The 17,941-nt window shown below is 40.6% G+C and overlaps 1 protein-coding gene across 2 annotated transcripts in view; it reads left to right on the top strand.

Moving 5' to 3' along the window:
• FAM135B (family with sequence similarity 135 member B) overlaps positions 1 to 17,941 on the top strand; it is a 282,611-nt gene that overhangs the window by 220,320 nt on the left and 44,350 nt on the right. The window lies entirely within an intron of this gene.

Here is a 17,941-nt window from a genome sequence, read left to right as displayed (position 1 = left end):
TGTAAGTTCTTTACCTTTAGTTGCTTATTTATCATAATGGCAGCCTGTGAACCAGGTTATTATTAGTGTCATTTTTAAGATGAGGAAACCAAAGCGCAGAAAGCTCAAGGAACCAGCTATTAAGCAGCAGTCTAGAATATAAACCCAGGTCATGTAGCTCCAGTGTCTCCATGTTCAACAGCTGGGCTATTTGCTTCTCCCTAGCATCTGAACACAGTAGGGCCTTTCCAGGATGCCCCAGAAGGAAGAGGGGCGCTTCAGCTGCTGGTTAGAGTGACTTTTGAACTGCATATGAAAGAACAGAGGGCTGAGAAAAGCATCAGGTCTGTTCCAGATTCCAGGCTAGAAGGATGACCCAACCACAGAGGGCCCCTGTGATAATATTGTCATTTTTGAGCAACTCAAACATTTCAAATGATATACCTACTTGAGTGCCTACAGTAGCCACCATGGACTCTGGGTCCAGATTGCTCATGCTCTGTTCTTGACTCTGCCACTTTCTGTGCACCAGTGTGTGTGTGTGTGTGTGATTTTAGGTAAGTCACTTATCCTCTCTATACGTGAGTTAAACCCATCTGTAAAACAGAAATCACATTAATATGGACAATTTATAGGTTTGAGTTGAGAAGTAAATGAGTTAATACATTAAAACTAAGATTGTGCAAGGCTCAAGGTCAGCCTTCCATAAGCTGTTAAATATGTACTAGTTTCTATTAGCTGCTTATCACCAGCGCATGTGAACCTACCTCTCTGTCACCCCAGAGAGTTCCTAGAGGGAAAGAGCAGAGTAGGTAGGAGATCCTCGCAGTAAACTAGGCACCAGCTTGACCCAAGGTGACCATAACAGAAAATGGGAGTAGTCGTGGTAAAGAGTGAGAGGTATTTTAGAGGGAGAATAAATAGGGCTTGGTGAAATAGAGAGAAAATTCAAGAGTGACTCTGGTTTTTTGTTTTTGGCTAACTGGGGATGGTATGGCCTTTCTCATTTGTCACCTTAAGTGTTCTTTCTATATTTTCTCAATTTCCAACTCAAATATTTAACCAGATGTGATGTTTTCTACTAAATGCTTGCTGAGTGGTCTCCTGAGTTTACTGGGGCCCTGGGTGTTCATTGGTCCAGGTGGGCTTGTGTAAAATGACTGAAGGCAGGAACCAGTCCCATGGTGAAAGCTGTCAGGGGTAGGTTCCAGGCTTAGCAATTCGAAAAATTACAGGAAAACTAGATATTATGATCCTTTCCCCAAGATATCAGCCTGTTCTCCCAATCAATGTCCTTCTCTTTTCTCCCTGAAAAATGAGCAGGACCAAAGGAATATTCCAAACTCCACATGTTCTATCTCCAATGTTATGCATAATTGAATATATTTCATAGTTTCTATCATTTTGAAAAATCACTTTTCAAATATTGAGATAATAAAAGATCCATCAAAGAACAGTGGTGTAATATTACCTTCTGGTCCCATGGAGACCAAATTGCTAGTGTTCAGCTGTGTGATTATTAATGCCATTTGCCCATATAACACATTTTGGGTTAGCTTGGTAAGTAAGCACATGATATTAATCATCACCTGCAATGTGTTCAACTCATTTCAACTTATGTTTATTGTTGGGATTTTAGAAGTGGTTTTATTTTCTAATTTGGTTCTGTTTAATTTTTCAAAGGGCATATTGCCAGTGTCTGGCAGGCAGTTACTCGGCTGTGTTGCTTAGTCTGAACCATTCTATTCATGTGTGTGTGTGTGTGTGTGTGTGTGTGTGTGTGTGTATTTGTGTGTATGTTTGGGAGAGGCAGGTCATTGAATGGGATCTCGGGAGTGTAGACTCAGTGGATGCAATATACTTTAGGAGGCATGAAATCTAGTACCCGGAAAAAAGGAGGGATATTTACTGAGCAACTACGATGTGTTGCACACAGTGCTCGGTTTTTGCAAACGTGATCTCTTTTGAGTCTTCTAACATCCGTGAACATTTCTAATTATGAGACCCATTCTGTAGATGAGGAAACTGAGGATCTGAGAGGCCAGTCATCTTTCCTCAGGGAAGTTATTTGAACCAAAATTCTAACCCACCTCTATATAATTTTGAAGTGATCATTCTCTTTTGTGTATTACACTAAATTAATTTGTTGTTCTGAGCAGAACAGAATGCTAACGCCATGGGTTGTTCTCATGGTTAATGTATTTAGAGTGATTGGCATATTGTCAATATTGAATAAATCGTAGCTCCTCTCCTTTATTTCTTCTCTTGTTTTTATTTTTCTCACTATTTTTACTAAAACTAGAAGTAATCGAAGTAGAATTATTACTATTTTTGTTCGTGTGCAACAACAGATTTTTGATTAACTTAAGAACTACATTTACATGGATTCAGTTTTTCCCCTGAAGTCTCATTGCTCACATATTTGGAAGTAATCTGAGTTCTCATGTTTCCATAAATGCTAAATTTGCATCCATTAGAGTCTATCAATTATACTGAGCGTGAAGGAGTAGAAGTTAAGTATGTCTTTCATTAAGAGTCTTGCTGTTGTTTGGAAGAAAGAGGCCATTTTTATTATAGAAAGGAAAATTTCCTAAACTTAAAACCTGCCTAGGGAAACCCTCAAGTTTCTTGTCTTTACCCCATGGCTATTTCATAGTAACAATCTGCTTCTTATATTTTTCCCATTTTATTTCCATCACTACGAAAGCTTCAAGGAAGGGGCCATGTCTTTGTTGAAAGCTGCTGGATCCAGTGCCTTGGACGTAGGAGGACACTCACTAACTGATGTTAGGAATGATGAGGGAACAAACGGTTAACTCATGAGGAAGGCCAGAAGCAAGGCTTTTTTTCCCCCATTTTATAGAGGAGCATATTGGGATTCTGAAATCAGTTTTTCTGACTCTTAAGCTAAGAGCTCTTTCAACTATACTGTTTTGTTGTCTAGATATGAGTATCTGGAGTTATAGAGATAATTCTAGCCATAAAGCACATTTTTCCATTTAATTTCCATTTGTGTAAACACACATTGTGAATACATTTTCCACACTCTTGACCTAAGTGGGTGTGTTTGTCAGGTGCTGCATGATGATGACGATTTTGCTGATGATGTTGATGACAGTCAACACTTACATACATTATCTCATTATCCCTTATGACACCTATGAGACTATCATTATTATAACTGTGCATCAGGAAACTGAGGCACTGAGAGGTTGTGTAAGTTGCCCAAGTTCACACAGCGGGGAAGTGAAGAAGCTGGTAGACTCCATGGCCTGGGGCTTGAGTAGACTCTGCCACCTGTGGTCTCATGCCTCAGTTTCTCCTTTTATAAAATGTTTGTCATTGTGGCTGTCTTTCAAAGATGTGGTTTATGTTATCTAAACATGCTTATTGCAGTGCCTGCCAGGTCAAAGGTTCCTGTGAATGAATCAGAATTTCGGGATCTGATTCTCAATTTCCAACGTCTTCTCCATCACTAGCTATTCAGCTTAGTATAGAAACAGCTGCTTTTTTCAAGTGCCATCTTGTTCACAGACACAACAGGGGACTGAGTATTTATTTCCCAAATGAATGAGAAAGGCAGAATATCAGATTTTACTTTTTCCTTTTTAGTTTTCCCCTGGCCCATCTTTTGGAATTCAGAATGAAGGTCACATGCCCAAGGAGGCTCTACCTAACAATGCAGGCTGGTTATGAACTCTCACTGCTCTCTTTCCCACCTTGTGCGAAGCCATCGCACTGGAAATGGCTGTCTGTCTTCCTTACTAGATTGAAATCCCCAAGGGGCAGACCATTTCTTCCTTCATAATGTAACCCTCATTGCTGTTAAGCACCTGGCACTAAACTAACATCATATGTACTAATGTTATTAAAAGTTATTCTGAAAAATCCTATTCCTGAATGGATTAGATATGCCCTCTTTTATTTAACCATGCCCCCCAATAGTTGTAAATTCTGTTAGTAGAGGCTTCATAGACAATTTTGTTGTAGCCATGTATATTTCTTTTGGCAACCAGCAACTCTCTGCCACCACTCACCCTGGGCCTCCTATTCCTGAAGTAGACATGACAATGAAATCCTCCTGGAATCGTGTCTTCAGATCATTCCAGGTGCAGACAGGTTCCTTGTCTGCAGGCCCAGGACTGTGCTGGCTGTATCTTTCCCTTTGACGTAGTATGCTTCAGTATTTCTTATTGGAAATGAATGTCATTACTCATTGATTTTTGCTGTCCTCTCTGCCTCATTGGCTGCTTTCTCTGGGTAGCACAGAGAATCCTGTTCCATATTGATCTCATTCTCTTTCCCAAGAGCACTTTCAAAGAAACAGATGCTTGCTCATGGCTACCCAAATGTCTGCTGGAGGCTTCAAGGAATACTCTAATCTTTGCTTGGCCTTGCCTTTTGGATATGAGCCTTCATGGGTGGAGGGAAGGGCAGGGAGAGTGGAGAGCCCATGCAAACTTCCCGGGATGCTTTAGTTGTACTTTGTGAGAATCAGCATTGATGCATCGAGTTATGGCAACATGATCCTTGAGTTCCATAGTGCTCTCTCCCCAAGCCCTTTCACCCTGTTGTCTCATTTAATATTCATAACACCCCTGTGATTTGTTAACCCCTTTCATAGAAGGGGAGCTTGAGGCCCAGAGAATGGAAGTGACTTGCCTAGGATTGCCCATAAGGTATGCATTAGATACTGGATTTAAGACTTTAAGTCCAGTGTTCTCTTTGCTACATAATTTTGTCTCGGGTGATCATGGCAGTGAATTCACAGAGATATAAGGGATGTGGTTCCATGCCTAATATTCAGATCTGACTCCCTACTTTCAATTAATTAACAGAATATTATTAGCTAACATATAGTGAGTTCTTACTCTCTTTCAGCCCCTGTCTTGAGCCTTTGCATACATTATCTGATTTACTCTTTTCTAGCACTCTTTCCATAAGCTATTAGTATTTCCCTTATTTTACAGATAAGGAAACGGAGGCATAAACACGTAAGTAGCTGGTCCAAGATCAGGTAGATTGTGAATGAAGATTGTGAGTGATGATGCTGATATTTGAACCCAAGCTTTTGGACTCTAGAGACTTAATCTTAACCATCACATCTGTTCAGCTTGGGTCATCTTCCTAGGACCCAAACCTTTTTTCTGTGTTGCTTATTTCAGTGAGTCAGCGGAAACCTCAGAATCATCCTTGATCCCTTCTTCTCTTTTACATCCACATCAGTGACTGATCCCTTCAAATTCTATTTAAATGTCTTTGTTTTTGTGCCTCTCCACCTTCCTCTTCTTCTTCCTAAGCAGATGCCCTAATTGCTTCTTCTCTAGACCATACACAGCTTCCAAACCTACCCCTTGTCTTCTGATCCTCTTCCCTCTACCCATCTCACCAAGGCTAATATGAGATGATGAACCTTAAATTTATCATCATGACGGACAAGAGAGGCCTTCATACTGCCTCATGCCTCTACATCTAAACTCATCTTCAATCTTATCCCCATACATATACTATGCTAAAATGATATCGATTTTATTTTTTACTCTTGCAAAAAATTTTCCTTTACATATGCTTTCACATATGCTCCTGGAATTTTCTTCCTCCTTTATTTATCTATTTCTTTTAAATAATAGGGTCATTTCTTACATGCAATTCTTGAGTGGACCAAGAATGATGCAGATGCCTCTCTTTGTGCTGCAGTAGTACTCGTGTATAAATTTATTACAGCAGTTACCAGGCTGTACTGAAATCATTCATCTATGTACTGCCTCAAATGCTAGACTACAAGGGTCTCGAATCCAGAAATCATGTACCAATAATGTTTTTTTTTCAATTCCTAATAGCACCCTGCTTAGTGCTTAGCCCCAAAACAACACCCAATAAATTATTCTTGAATAAATGTATACATGAGTGGCTTGGGCACCATTTTATGTATGTATATTCTGATTAGTTCTAAAATATGGCTGTTTGTGATAATAATCACCATAATTAGGGTAGAAAACATCCCCAAACTCTTCTTGAAAGAAGTTCATCTTGCCTTGGCATAGAAGTACTACTAAAAGTAGCATTTGAGTCAGGGAAATGACAGAGCAGTTCTCAAGAAGAGAATAACTCATTTACTAGGATCTCAGTTGAGAAACAGCATGGGGCTATCAAAACCATTTGTGACAGGGATTTGGGAAGATGCAGGTATAGAGTATAGAAGCAGGCAGATTAGCTTGCGAGACTGCTTTTGGGGACAGAGTAGGATGGTATTGGGGCAATTAAAGTCATGGCAAGGAGAAACTGCAGGGAGAGTGGCCAAACCTTGGTCTCTGGAGTAGGAAGCTTCAATGAGGAAGCCATGGGGCCCACATGTAAGGTGACTGTGAGTCAAGTTGAGAGCTGACTTCCAGCCACAAATCTCCAGGACTGCCAACGCGCTCATATCCATTAACCCCTCCTGTTCTTTGTGCTGCCTACTTGTCCTGACCTTTAAGTGGATTCTAGCCCAGAGGAGTTTGTTGTTTTCTCTCTACTCTTAAATAAGTTCATCAGACCTTCTCTCCTTTATACAGCCTCCAGTCCACTCTCATTTCTTTTCACCTCTTGTATCAACCCTTGTCTTGCTTAAATCCACAAACAGCAGTTTACAAGGGAGATAAACTTCTTCAATGTTTGATCCTCAACAAACTAAAACCCTATCCCCAAAAGATGTTTCTGCCAGATCAGAGAACAAAGTCGTAAAGAATCAAGGACATCAAGTAAAACAAAAAGAGATTCCATCAAATCGAAAACAATGCACATAACATAACCACTGTAACCAGTCTCCCATTGCTCTATCTGCCTGTCTCCTGTAACTCATGGATATAATCAAATTAGGAGGAAAAAGATGAGAAGATATTCTATTAACACTATAATGGTATTAATAAAAACAATAGAATTAACTATAATAATGATAATTATTATTACTTTATTAATGGTAGCTACTATTTATGGAGTGACCATATGATACACTTAATATCTACCAGGCATTTGATTTATTATATAATTTAATCCCATCAACAATCGTATATGGTAGGTGGTGTCTCATTCCAAAACTGTTTTTAATAGATAGATTCAGTATTTTCACATGGGGAGTGGAGGAACCCTGACAACTTTACTATTTGCAAAGCCAGTATTTGAATCCAGGTTGACCCTGGCAACGGAGAGCATGCTCATTTCACTCAACACACGGTCTCTCATGTTTTTAAAATATCACACATAGCGACTATTTGGTAATTTTTAAGAATCATGTATACATCTGATTGAATTGGAGAATGATAATTTTTTTCTTTAAACCAGAGCCTTTCTTCAAGCTAGACTGTAAAAATAAAGACATTCATCAGAAAGGTGTTTGGGGTTTTTTGATGATCTGACAACTAAATTGCTTGTTCAGTTTGAGTTGTGTAATGTTGTTCTCAATTAGATTAAATATTAAGAATCCAATTTACCAACTGCCAACAAAATTGCTGAACATTGCACACAGTTTGGGGAATTGCTTTTAATGAAGAACAAATGGAAGTAAAATTCTAGAAAACAAAAGTGCCAAAGCTATAAATGTTTCAGTAGATAGATTCAGCATTTTCCAATGTGGAGTGTTAAGTATTTTCTACAGTGGAATGATGCATTCACTCCAGTCACTTTAATTAAAGAATCTACTGTCTGCAGAGTCTTTGTTAATAGACACAGTTGTGAAATGGCCTCTTCGTATAATTTGAGGGCTCTGTCTACAATGCTGATAAGCAAAAGGCCAGAGGGGCACCTGTCTTGGAAAACCACAGGGAAATGGTTCTGGTTCCACTGTCTTTGCCTCAATATCTGTAGCTCAGAGAAAAGGGAGGCAGCATGTTTACAGTATGGTCACCAGCATGATGACCAGCATCATCACTCTACCTGCTGGGCCCTCTAACCTGTCCTCTCTTTGCACTTTCAACTTTGTCATCTCTCCTCCCACACCTGCATGCTGGCTTCTATGCCTGTTTCTTTTCCTATAATAACAATGTCTGTTCTTTGTCAGGTGCTCACCTCCACCAGATATCCTTCAAAGTACCTTGTTTCCATGACCTATCTTACTTGCTCCGCACCATTTTCCTTGGAGGTAATGGCTGCTATTATTGCTGTTTTATAGGTAAGGCAATAAATTATCGCAAATACATGATGGGCTGTGTGCCACGTAGAGGGTGCCCATCATTTTCAACAGAGTACTGCCAAATAGCAAGCAGATAATACATGCAGACCAGCATTGAAAACAGGTCAAATGTCCTAGCCTCAATTAAGAAATGTTGCAATGCAATATCAATTCTATCACCTTGGTGGTCATTTATTTAACAAATTCATCTTTAATCCTAAGGTGAACGCAACTCCTGAAATTGCAGAGCAATATTTGATTGCAATACGGTCATCGACATAATCCAAATTTTTCTTAAAATGTATTTAGATTATTTTTGGTCTATTAATTTTGATAAATAGTTTTTGTAGGAAACTCTCAATTCCTGACACTATGTCTGAGAGATCCACTACTCAGTCTCTTCATCGGTAGAATGAGGCTAATAATGACACGTGTTTGTAGAGTTAATTTAAAAGCTCTAAGGAAATTGATTTATTATGCAAATGCTCTTATTTTGTTTTCTAAAATTGCTATGATTGTTCCAATATAAACTAGACATACTCTGAGCTGGTTTCATATAGAACTATCATTCTAATATGACAATAGTGATGCAATAGCTTCCCAATTGCCTTAATAATCTCTCAGAACAGGCTGATCTGTTTTCTGGATGGGACAAAGAGAACTGATGTTCATAGAGCATCTTCTATGGGGAGACCAGAATTGGCAGTGGGTGTTAGGAATGTGAGTTCTGAGATTAGGCATATCTTATTTAAGTCATAGCCATGCCCTGTACCAATTGTCTGTCTTTGAGACCTACAGTCACTCCTGGTCCCCCACTTCACACTTGGGCATGATTCTGGGTGCTCTGTGAGTCTCAGATAAGGAAATTTATGAGGAGCCACATGGGCATTTGTATGTTTGTATATGTATCAGAAAATATAATCTATTTCCAATGTTGGTGTGCTTGGGTCTACTTTCTAGGTTCCCTTCAGAATGAACCATATAGAAAGTCCAGTAGGAGTTCTAGGGGGAGAGACAAGGACCAAATTCACACAAGAGACTTCAGAACGCACAATAGGACAGTAACTACAGACGCTGACTCTGCCTGCCCCAGAGTCAGTTGAAGAAATTTAATATCTTTCATAATTAAAATCACAAAAGCATAGCATTTTACATCTTTAAGACACTATAGTGAACCTTTCCATTTTCCCAAGTAGAAACAGTTACAATGGTCACAATGTCCCAAGGCTCTGAGACTGACAGCTCACTCATTCTGCAGATATGTCTGAGTTTGTGATCTTGGAACTGGCCTCTTGGGGATAGGAGTGATAATCACTTGACACTTCACACACTGCATAATTAGTCCAGTATATCTAATGGCAATTCCACCTTACTCCTGCTGTTTTCATTATCCCTGTTCTCACTTTCTTGCCCTCAGTTGATAAGACTGATTCTGGTGAATCCAAAACAGCACCCTGTGGGATAACAGAGCAAGGCTATGCTGTTTTAGAATCCTGGACTTGTCTCAGTAATTATGGGACCAAGAGCCATTTGCTTAACCTCTCTGAGCCCATTCCACTTTTGTAAATTTACAACATGATTTCAACTTCCCTGAAGCTTGGAGGATGAGAAATGACTACTAGTGATAAGCCAAGATCATAGAGGAGAGCCTCGACACATACTTACCCATCTCCCCTTGACGGGCACACTAGTACACATTTTGCACATTTCTGGTTGTGCATTTCTGCCTTTCTACCCAGAAAACCCTGGGAATTGATTCTTGATCAGCATGATATGCCCAACCTTCCATAGCTGGATTCCAGCCAGTCTGTCTAGCATCATCTCCTGCTTTTCTCTCCCGGATTCATTTACCTTAGCAGTATACCGGTGATGATATTTCCCTGTTCTTTGTTCATTTTTTTCACTCTGTGTCTTTGTTTATGATGATTCCTGTGCTTTCCATGCCCTCCCTTAATCCCTCCCCACCTGCCTAACCTTTCAAGATCCAACTGAAGCCTCACCTCTTCTAGGAAGCCCTCAATACCCCTCCTAATCATTGTGTATACTCCATCACTAATTCACAGCATCCAAGATTCTCCTAGTATGACACTTAACACATTTCATTGCAATTATGTGTTTGTGTTCCTACTTCCTCCAACTTGAGTATATTTTACTCCAGGTGGGGACAGTGTATGTTAATCTCTGGAGCTCAAATGTTTAGCACAGTGATGGATACACAGGAAGCACCAAATATAGAACAATTAAGATTATGATGACAAACAAAATTGGACTGACTCCACTCACTTGCTGAAGTATATAAAGAAACCCAATAAGACTCCCAAAAATAGTACTTCTAATATGAAAATATAGTTCTCTAAAGTCAAATAGATCAATAGCAACAATATATACATTCAGCCAAAATGCGTCATAGGCATTAAGGTAACTTAGAAGATGGTTATGAATTACTCAGAGTCAATATATTAACTTATCTAAGTACTAACAAGTTATTACTTTTTAAAGTTCTAAGTAGGTCAAGATCTCTTGGTGATGTAGGGATTTACCAATTTACTAAAGAAAATGCCATCACTTAAGTACATCAGTGAAAGGATTCATATGGAATTCGTACCAACAGTAATCATAAGACTAATAGACTGCGTGTTTGTTGTGCTTTATGGAAGGCAAATAATTGTCCCCCTTTATCTTCACGCTTGCCCAATGAGGGCAGTTAAGTCCCTGTCCAAGGTGCTAGAGCTGGTGAGTGGCAAAGGCTGGACTTGACCCCTTGACCCAAGGCCATTCTTGTCATTCCAAGGGCACTGGAAATTTGTGGAATTTCTGTTGCTTTGCCACACAAAATGAAAGTAAAAAAATAAAAAAATTTACCCTGCAGTGATTTTAGAGCAAACTGAATAAAAAAAACTATCTTTTAAAAATTCCTGTTTAAAACAGGCTTATAAACACGGATGAAATAAAACAGTGTTTAAGAATCAGGAATGAAAACAATGACCAAAAAGGATTGTTGAGATTTGATTTTTCAGCTACACAATTTGTACTTGTCTTCTGGACCACAATAGAACAGCTGAACCCTCAAGTGTCATTAGTTTATTCCAGTGATCTTTAAACTTTATTTTTCTTAACCAAGGAATTTGTTTTCAAAGGAATTCCTATGCGGAACCCTTCACATAAATCTGCTGTGAAAGAAAGGCTCAGGTGGAGTGGGAACCTCTTCCAAAATGCCTCTCTCTTGCTGCTTGTGGCACCCCCATGACTTTTCAAAATACTCACTGAAATCCACTAGTCTATTCTGACCCTCCACCCAACACTGGCCAGCTCTTCTTGTTTACTCTTTCTGGTCCTGAGCACCCCAGGTAATGTGACACTTCTGAGGCAGTCTGCCTCAGTAGGGCAGCATTAATGCCAGTGACCTCACCATCAAAGGAAATCAAATCTGCAGTTGAGTGTGAAGGGGGCTGAGTGACAATATCTTCTTCTCCCCAACTGAGTGCTGAACCAATTGGATAATAAAACAAAATAATAAGACAAATTGGAGATCAAACTGAGTTATGAGATCATTTGGTGTATGTGTTTCATCAAGGGAGCTCCCAGATATTGAACTCTAGAAATAACTACTTACCTACCCAGAAATTGCAGTGCTAGACAGATGTAGGCCTCCTTTGCAGACCGCCTCCTCTACCAGTCTTACCCCATCGTGGACAATGATGGAGATGAAAGCCCTTGAGGGAGTACTTGCTCCCAGGAAAAGAGGATAGGGAAAAGCCCAGTTTCCTCTCCAAAACTCACCATTTGCCCAATAAATGGGCAAAGAGGTGCCAGGAGTATTATGCTAATGGTGTCCCTCCACGTTGAAAACACATCAACCGTAGAAAAGTAGTGTTCTCACCCATAACATGTGCCTTCCTAGAACTTTTGATTGGTTCTAGCTCCATTCACTGGGGCTTTCTGTAAGAAGCTCCCATGTGATAGCCCCCCTTAGTGAGCTGAAGGCAGCTCTCTAGCTTCACTACCCTTCATCTTTTCTAACTGTCACTTTAGTCAATCACATGAATGGATTGCCCACTATGTGAAAGTAGCTGGGAGCAAAAGATGAATAATATTCTGCCCCTGATTTCCAGGAGGGGAGATGGGCGTTCAATAAACTCATAGAATAAGAGAAACACAAAACCAAGTTTACTTCCTACATAGCTGGAGCTGCATAGATTTGTCTGTGATCGCTCAACAGTTGCTTGCAGGATCCTTTGATGTGGCACCTTATACAGGTGCAGAGCAGCATGCCCATACACTTAGACTAGAGCAGAGGCGTGGGTGGGAATATGACCTAGACTTGGAGTGTCAGTCCCTCCCCCACCCACCCCCGACCCCTTGGTCCAAGCCTGACAGCTCCCACTTTTCTTCCTGCTCTAGTAAACTCTGTGAGATGTCAGTAAGCGGACAACACAGACAACTTTGAATCAAGTTGTGTTAATATGAAATCATTTGTGATTTCTATATTTTAACTGGTTTTGGTAAGAGATACTTATAGTTCAACTCACAGCTGGTTGGTCACCATAATCCAGTGTGTTGGGGAACAAAATTTGGGAACTGCTGACTAAGATAGCAACAATTTGTTACTGACAAGGTAATTAAACGGCCAGAAAGTTAAAATTATTTTCCTGGATCACAGCGAGTTTGTTGCAAAGCTAAGGCTAGCACAAAGGGGTTTTGATTCACTTTGTGGTTTATAGACCTAATTTCTTGTCAAAAACCTGGGCCCTAACCTGAGTCAGAAGCTTAGCTCTCTTACTTCCTGGAGGTGTGATACTTTCTGAAGCTTAGTTCAAAGAGTTAACCCAGCATTAAGACACAGAGTGTGTGGCTTCCAGTGCCAGATTGTGTCTGAATTGTTGATCCACTACTTGCTTGCCATGAGACCTGTGACAAGTTAATTACCACTGTGGGGTTCAGTTTCCCAGTCTATAAAATGGGCATAAATAATCATACTTGTTTCATAGGGTTGGCATGAGAATTAAATGATTCATATGTGTATAGCACTTAGTGCCTGACATTTAATAAGGTCAAATAATAAATGCCAGCTGTTCATTAATACTGTGGTTATTATTATTATTTTCTTATTGTTAAACACGGGATAATAATAAAATCTCACTGAATCACCAAGAATTGGAATCCAGGGACCAAAAACATAGTATCAGGCACACAGTAGGCATATGATGAACAGCAGCTATTTATAGAATTCTAGATTTTGAGGTCTGATATAGCTTGTACTTTTTTTTCAAATAAATATCCAGAATATTAAAAGTTCATTTTATGTGTCCTCCCATAATTGTAACACAAAAGATATACTGATATGTTTTGCTTTTATGGACATGTTTGAATTAAAAGTTATCAGTGCTTACCACACGCAAAATAAAAATTGGAGTGTGTACATATTTCATATAAAGTATAAATAAGTGTATTTATGTAGGATGTAAATATCTATAGCATGATTATTGTGGTAATCTAGCAAATCCACATCCAAATCCCAAAATTGTGTGAAATCCCACCATTCTGAAGAATGGGAGACAAGGATAAGTTTGACCTTAAATCCAGGCCTGTGTTCATCAAGTCTATGTTGTCCAGACCTGTAGAGACCTGTGCTACAATTCATTCGTTCCTTCCTTCATCCATTCGTTGTCTTTGTGTTCATTGAATTTCTATGTTCTAGGTGTTTCAAGTTCAAAGACAACACACTGTTTCTCCCCTCACAGAGTTCAGGGAGGTTTGGAGAGAGAGAGATATACAGAAATAATTGTGGTCAAATGAGGAATGTGCAAGGGACCTGAGAGGAGGGAGTGGTTGGGGATGCTTCACAGAGGAGGTGACATTGACCTGAGTCTTGGTGGTGAGTTTCAGACAGCAAAGCGACAGGCCTTTCAAAGGAGAAAATCAGCTAAAGCTCTGGAGTGAAACAGGAGGCAGCAGAGACCCTGAAAATGTGCCCAGGGCTTAAGGCCTTGAATGCCATGCTAAGGAATTGGATCTTGATCTTTTAGACAGTGAGTAATGCTATAAATCAACTTGCATACTCTGTGCCACAGATGGAAGGTAAGACCAGAGCAGTGGGTCATTACAAGGTTGTTTCAATAATTCGATTGAATAATATCAATGAGTTGAACTAGGGCAGGAGCAAGAACGTTTTAGAGGTAGAACCCTCAAAACTTTATGAGATTCCTGAGGTGTGAGAGAAGTCTGTGGCCTAGGAGAACTCAATGGCTTTCTTGGGTGTTGGGCAAAGTGGGTCCACAATGAAGACCAGAGGGAAGAGAAGGATCAGGTAAGGGGGACAGTGATAAGTTCCTTTTAAGATGCGTTTGGGACAACAGGCAAGCTATCCCATCAGCAGTTTGGAATCTCTAGAGATCTAGAGCCCAGGGCAGGAGTTAGATTTAGAGATGTGGACATGAGAGGTAGTTATATAAAGGTGGAATTTGATAGCAAGTTTCGCTATCTCTGTCAGGTAATCAATGAAGTAAAAAGCACAACTCTCTAACTAACTTTAATAAGTGCTTAAAATAAACCAGGCACTCTGCTAAGCACTCTGACTTTATTATTGTCCCCACTTTCCACGAAAGGAAACTGACCCTTCTGGTGTTAAGGGACTAGCTCAGTGACCCTGATAGTGAACGGTCGATTCATGAGCAAGGTACTGTGTTCCAACCGAATCATGTCTCTGCAAAGCTCCCAAAGACTTCAATTACGTTAAAATCTGTTTTTAGGTTTCTAAGTGGATCGCCGTTGATGTTTGAGCCACATAATCCATAAACATGTTCCTGGAGGCCATCAATGGATGTGTCCTGATTAAAAGTTCCTTTTGTGGCTGGCCCAGTGGCATAGCCATTAGGTTCATGGACTCCACTTCCCCCCAGGGTTCTCCCGTTTGGATCTTGGGTGCTGACCTATGCACCACTTGTCAAGCCATGCTGTGGCAGGTGTCCCACATATAAAGCAGAAGAAGATGGGCATGGATGTTAGCTCAGAGCCAGTCTTCTTCAGCAGAAAAAGAGGAGAATAGGCGGAGGTGTTAGCTCAGGGCTAATCTTCCTCAAAAAAAACATGTTCCTTTTAGTACACACTGACATTACACTGGGATGTCACTAAATACGCATTTTCCTTGAATAGCCTTGTTTCATCCTTCACAGAAACCCTAAAAGGCCATGTCATGACTCTCCCCTCTACAAATGATGTACCTGTTGTGGGACGGGCCCTGGCCAGGAGCCTTCCACTGTGAACTCACACACAGCCTAATGTTCTGCTTGACCTGTGTGAATCCTGTTGTATTATTTAGGGTGTCCTTTCCAGACTGTTGAAAAAGGGGGTGCTAAAATGTTCTTTTTTGTGCTGCGGAGATTGTGCAAGGCTTTTCAACCCACTTCACGCATTTCCAATGGTGGTACACTGGCTCTTCCATGCTTGCTCTGCAGGCCTAGAGGGCCAGCTGATGGGATTTTCTGCGGCATGTCACTCACTTTCTAAAAGTCATGCTGTTGGGTAATTTATGGAGAACAAGTTTGTCTTGTTTTGTTTATAATAATCTCCAGCCATATGTTTTTTCAGTTTCTCTCTCAGTGAGCATTTTGAGTTCTTATTATCTCAGTAATCCTATTGAATCAGCCCATGAAGATTCTCCAACATTTTCTTTGTGTCTGTCTTGAAACATTCATGTGATATTGGGGTCTAGTTTTCAAAATCAAACTTAATAACAGACTTCATAGATTCTTGCCCTCTTTAATGGATCCTGAAGCATTTTCAAAAGGAGGCCTTGGTGATAAGAAGATGCAATTGTGAGCAGGAGGCAGGACCAGAAAATGCAAGGTTTAGAGCCGCTTGAAGCAAACAGACTGGGCACTCATAGCTCCTGGATCTGATGCCCTTGTTAATCCCCTGTCTGCTTTTATTTCTGCTTAGTCACAGCTAATGGAGGCACCGCAGGACTTAAATTAATGCCTCAGCCACGGCAAGCAGACCTAGTCGAGCATCTGTCCTCTGCCGGGCACGGTTTCTAGAGGCACGTGTGGCATACTGAGAAAGGACTGCCTCCACTTAGCACCTGAACTCAAGACTCGTTTCTGCGGGCAAAGCAGAGCCACCTTGTAGAACTCTTTAGATTCTTGAAGCCGATGTTTTGATCTATGAAATGGGAGTCAGAATTCCTATTACTTATTATTTGATCTAATCAGAAACAACTTCAAGGCATAGTAAGTGATACAAGCAAGGAACAGAAATGTCCAGAGCATTTGCTAATTTGGGAGTGTGTCTGTGAATGTTATCGGGACACACATACATATATAAGTTCATATACATACATATATGCACCTATGCATTTGGAAGTCTTCCAGAAGGATCTACGAGAAATTATTGGACTCTGGGGAATGAGATGCTTTATATTGTTTCTTTTGGTAATATTGAGATTTTTACCATATCTCTATTCTATTTTGAAAATTGTAATTAGAGTATCTGCCTTATATGGTGCTCCTTGAAGCACCATATAAGATAAATGAGATGAAATATGATGGGAATATCCAGATGCTTCATAAACAGTGGATTTCTTCTTGCTCCATAGACCTGGGGAGTCTGACACACACGCCCTGCTATGCATAAGCTCTGCTAGTCTTTCTATAACTGTACTGACTTCTCATCTTAACATAATAGGAAAGATGAGAAATAGGAATATATGGATTATCCTGAGTGCTTGATGAATACAGATGTTCCAGCTGACTAAATTTTCTACTTATGAAATGGAAAAGTCTTTTGATTCCAAACCTTGTTGAATGCTTCTCTTAAGTTCAAATCAGAAGGGACCTGATGACCTTGTAATGCAAAGCCAGGTTTTATTTCAGGCCCTGAGGAATGGAGAGAGCTACTGAGGGTCTCTCCAGTTGATCTAGTGGTACATTGACCAGATCCCATCTTCAGGCTTGAATAGCTTATTCCTCACACTACCAAGGATGTTAATGGCCAACAGCAATTGGCCAAGTCCTTTTATGGAGATTGTCCTGTCTGAGAGAACTGCTGAACAAGGTCATACCTCCTCCCCAAGGGTAACCCACATCCAGTACTGGTCATAGCATGGGTACAAAGACCAGCTCCTACTCTAACGTGAGACAGCTCTGCATGTCCAGAGATCCCCACAGGATGAACTAAGGTTTCTGTTCTGACTGCATGACAGTGCAATACAACTCTTCCCTCTGCCCTATCCTACTCTCCCACAGTGTTGCTCCTGAGAGCACATCTCATGACTTGAAGGCATCTTTCTGTCTTGGTTCTCTTTCCTAGGAATCTGACCTAAGACCATCTCAAAGCTAGGTGACAGCAAACCTTAGACTCCCATCCAGGTTTTCTAATTGGTAGCTTCTTGTGCCACACGTGACTCAATCATCATGATGCAGTGATTAATTATAATTACATCCATCATTGTCTGCCTTCATGGAACCTTTGGGAGTGCAGATGAAGTGCAGATGGATATTAATCCTTATCAGACCCACCCTGCCCCCACTGACCAACTCAGCCCTCTAGATGGTGGCAAAGACAAAGGGGACCAGACGAGGCAGGAGGCTTCCGCATCACCAGCTGCACAAGTCAACTCACAAAAGCCAAGAGAATGGAATTCCACCAACACTCCATCTGGAGTTTCTTCCAGTAGGACAGACAGGCAGCATGGGATCATGAAGAGTTACTTCCTTCCTTCCCTCACTGCCAGGTGAGCAGTGGATGGATGTCCATGGAATTCTCCAGCACACGGCTCAGTACTTCCCTTTTTCTGCTGCCCAGGCCCCTCCACATGGG

The sequence above is a fragment of the Equus asinus genome, chromosome 12, assembly GCF_041296235.1.
Source record: "Equus asinus isolate D_3611 breed Donkey chromosome 12, EquAss-T2T_v2, whole genome shotgun sequence".
Taxonomy (NCBI): domain Eukaryota; kingdom Metazoa; phylum Chordata; class Mammalia; order Perissodactyla; family Equidae; genus Equus; species Equus asinus.
This window is presented reverse-complemented; position numbering and strand designations above follow the sequence as displayed.